The following is a 4,596-nucleotide window of genomic DNA, read 5'->3' as shown; positions in this document are numbered from 1 at the left end:
GTCCAGGACTGGAACAGAGATCCTGGATCAGGGAGAGCCACAGAGCTGCCTTGAACCTATCCCTCTGGTTGGGATTCGAGGAGAAGAGCATCCTATAGGGCTGGAAGGCACCCTGAGGACTGTCTTCCTCCTGTGGGTCACTGCTTCCACCTGCACAGGCACCAGCCCTCCTTGGTTGTAGGTTCTTGGGAGGGGAGCTATGGGGGGAAAAACGAGGAACATCTGTAATAATCTGAACAATAGATTTATTTTAAAAAAGAAACTTTCTCTTGATGTAGAATTGTCTTTAGATCATCCCAATAGGCTCTGAAATGCCTTGAATGTTTGTTTTCTCTCTCATGAAGGAAAATTTTATACTGAAGATACATAAGAACCTTTGTAAAATACAGTTATAACTAATGGTTATTGCTTATAATGTTATAGACGGTTGTGCTTTATAGAAAGGACAAAAATCCATGTCATCTGCATTGTAATGAAATCCATAACCATATCATTTTAAATTTCTTGTCATTTAGAGACAGTTACTGATTTCTTATAATGCATTTGGAAAAATATTACATCTTCTGAAGAGTCCATGGAAAGGACTGACAAGGAAAATCAGAAGATCTTAAAGCAAGTTAGTGAATTTTTCTCCCTATATGATCCCTCTGAAATTTGGCAATTCTTAATAAATGAATCATGACAATGCATTTTTTTTGCATATATTTAATAAGACAGGTTTCTAATGGTGGTTTTATTGACCGAAAACTTTGACTGGAGTGTCATGTTTAAAAGAGTCCTGTCTGAACTCTGAAGACTTGAAGCCAATAAAAGTGCAATGGAGAAAGCCTGGTATCTTGCTTGGTAGTCCTGAAAATGGATGGCACTGGAGCCTAAGGCCCATGCCCTGCCATTGCTGGTGGTTGGTCAGAGTGGAAGGGGAGCAACAAGGGAGCCTCTGTGTCCCTGCCGAAACCCCACGCACTCTAGGCTGCAATGAGTAGGAGGGCTGCTGAGATGGGCCTTGAAGCCTAGGGCAGGAGCCTGGGAGGAGCCACTGTAGGTACAGATCTTGGTGAGGAATTCACCTAACAAATCCATCAAATAGCACAGGCAGGCCTGAGGGCAGCTGGATGGCTTAGCTTCTCTGCCCTAAGGAGCACATTCAATCATGAAATTCTGGCAAAAGGTGGTCAGTTACCATTCTTGTTGTGTTTATGCAAACTATCAGGCCATATTGAAACTAGACTTAATACAATAGATGAATTGATCTTAATTTGGCTCTGTAATAAAAATAAAGGTGATTTTAAGGAGAAAAATATGATTTCAATAGGAAATTATTAAAACTGAAATGTTTTCTTTTTCTTTTCACCAGACGACTTGTTGTAATTCTTGCTGTTCAAATTGCTCAATAATACTAAATTTTATAATACAGTTTGTCTCCACAAGGTCACAAGCCCACTTCCTTCAGTGCCCAGGCCTCATCGTCCCTCTGACAGAGAGCAAGGATCTCTTGGCTCTGAAAGAAACCTTGTCCTTCCTCAGCATTGAAGCAGTTAAGAGGAGGCCACCAACACCCACTTTCTCTGAAAGAATTCAGAGCCAAAGTCCTTGAGGGGATATGTTAGGCAATTAGACAGACGAGCAGAGCAAGGATGATGAGCCAACTGGAGGAGAAATGGATGGGACCCTGAGATATGCTTCTCACCACTCCAACTGCTCTGAAGCCAGAAATGAAGAAACCTGTGTAGACTCCCTCTCCTTTCCTCTAAAAAAGCCAACAGGTTTTAGAACAGCTAATGGAGATAGAATCAGTAATCCCTGAAGCTCCAGATGTAATTCCAGAACAGATCTCTGGACTGCCATTATAATCCCTTGGGTGATGAAAGTGAAAAAGACTGGAGCTGCTGAACACCATACTCCCTAGCTTTGATTCTTCTATTGAATCCCCAAGGCTCAAAGTCAGCTTGAGGATCAAGGAGGGAAATGTGAAGGTAGCCTGAGCCCCTCCAACCTGCATTCTGATGCATATGCTTGCTAACCCCAACCCTCTTTCCACTTGTTTCCTAGCTAGCCTTGCAGAACCTGTTTATCAGCAGGGATCATAAAAAGCTGCCGCAGATGATTAACTGCTGGTGCCAGCTAGCCTGGACGGTTGGTCATAATCTCACTTCCCCCGTTCCAACCCATGGGGGCTGCAAAGCCCATGAAAAGTCCAGAAGCCTGGTCCATATTTGGGAGACAAAGGAATTAAGGAGATAAAAGGGAAATCTCCCCCACATTAATGCTTAGGCTTTGGAGAATAACTCCCCAAGTCACTGCACTAGTGCATCAGCAAATAAAGGGTTTTTCCTGAATCTTTTGAGTACCCATTGTGTGTGTTCTGGTTGCCTGATAATTTCTGCAACATGGGTACTCAGGGCATGGTTACAGAGATAAATAAGACTCAGAAGCCTTCAAGGAGCTTATGATGGAGACAGATAGCAAAATAAGCAACTATTATGATAGAGTAAAAGGAAGTACACTAAAAGAGCTTGGGACTTCTGGCAGAAATAATAGATAGTTATGACTTATGCAATAAGTAAAGATTGTTTCAGCTAAGAGGCAATATTTAACCTGGATCTTACAGTATGAATAAGAATTCAATTAAAAAAAAACAAAGCCTCGGTGCTGTTGGGACAAGTGTCGAAAAGAAAGGTCATTCCACATTGAGGGACCAGCATATGTGAAGGAATGGCAGTATACAGTTATCTAGCACAGTCAAGGGGCAACCAATAATTTTGAAAGTGCATAAGGAGTGTAGAAAGGTGTTATGAGAGATGAATCTGGAATGGTAGATTGGGGTGAAATTCCCGAGGGCCTTGAATTCCATGGAGCTTGGAATATTTCCTGAGAAAGGACTTCATTTCACAAAGCAGTGGTGTGGTAAACTCTCAGTATGAATCATAAATAGGTATCTATGACACTACCACTGACTAGCTGTGACCTTGGACAAATCACCTAAACTTTCTGCTCCTCAATTTCCTTAACCTGAAAATGAAGATAATGATTCTACTCATACAGTTTAGTATCGTTAAAATGAAAGGGGAATGTGGTAGACACTGTGAGCTCAATAACTCGACGTCTTCACTGTTCCCATTCCTTTCTTCCCTTGCCTGCACCTACAACAGAGACTTGAAAAGCCAAATAGATGTGCAGTCTCTCTTGGAGCTCAAGATATAACTACATAATAATAACACACTTATGGTTAATGATACATAAACAAAAGACTGATGAGGGGCTTCTAGCAGAGATTTTTTTCCTGAAGAAAATATAGAGACATTGCTAATGCTGTCAACTGCACCTTAGTTTCTGCATTGAATGCAGACATAATACCTGGGGCTCAAATAGCCATCTTACAGCTTGTTTATGGCAGCAATGAAGATGAAAACCCAAAATGTTGAGTATGGATGGCAGTGCAGAAATATCAGAGGGGCTGCTGAGCTCTTGATGATACCAATAAATGAGTGCCAGCAACAACCTACCTCTAACTTATGTGAGAAAAATAGACCTCTCTTTATATGAGTTAGTTGGGGTTTCTATTACTTACAGCCAAAATCACTCTTAGATATAGAGTTGACGAAACAACTTTAGAAGCCAAAAAGTGATTTATAAAAATACTGACTTTTTTGGAGGAGAGTTATATGCTTTCAGTTTTATTTTGATAACAAGGTAAAAAATAAATTAGAGAGATGAATTATTATAAGGAATGCTAGTGAGTTAGAAATGATAAGAATCCAGACAATGCTATGGCAGTGAAAACGAAGAGCAAGAGACAGATACCAGTGATAAAATAGAGGGAAAATTGATATGACCTGGTATCTGATCAAACCTTGGGATTGAGAGGGATCGAAGATGCTTTAGAAGGTTTTAGCCCTAGTGACTGAAGAGATAGTGAGACTGTAAACCCACATTCATAACATAGGAACATATTAATATAACTTTAAGGAGAAAAAGAATGAGTTCAGTTTTGTAAATATTGATGTTGAATTGGCTGAATCAGACCTATAGGCAGTTGAAAATATGGGATTTAGAGGATAGATGAAAATATGCATTTAGGTGTCATCAGTGTACAGGTGGAAGCTGAAGCCATGGGAATGGATGAGGTCACTCATGAAAAACAGGTATAGCAGAGAAGAATATGGTTAGAAATGGAAACTTGGGTGGGGAGATTGTTACTTTTTTTATTTATTGTTTTATTGCTTAAAGTATTACAAACAGTATTACATATGTCTCCTTTTCTCCCCCGCCGTTGACAATCCCCTGGCCTCCCCTACCCCACAGTGTCTTATGTCCATTGGTTATGCTTACATGCATGCATACAAGTCCTTCAGTTGATCTCTTAACCACCCCCCAACCCTCCCCGGGCTTCATGCTGTAGTTGGACAGTTTGTTCGAGGCAGGTCTGCCTCTGTATCTATTTTTGTTCATAAGTTTATAATGGTCTTTATTATCCGTAAATGAGTGAGATCATGTGGTATTTTTCCTTCATTGAACTGGCTTATTTCACTTAGCATAATGCTCTCCAGATCCATCCATGCTGTTGCAAATGGTAAGAGTTCCTTCTTTTTTACAGCA

The sequence above is a fragment of the Myotis davidii genome, unplaced genomic scaffold (assembly GCF_000327345.1).
Source record: "Myotis davidii unplaced genomic scaffold, ASM32734v1 scaffold1643, whole genome shotgun sequence".
Lineage (NCBI taxonomy): Eukaryota > Metazoa > Chordata > Mammalia > Chiroptera > Vespertilionidae > Myotis > Myotis davidii.
Note: the sequence above shows the minus strand (reverse complement) of the source record.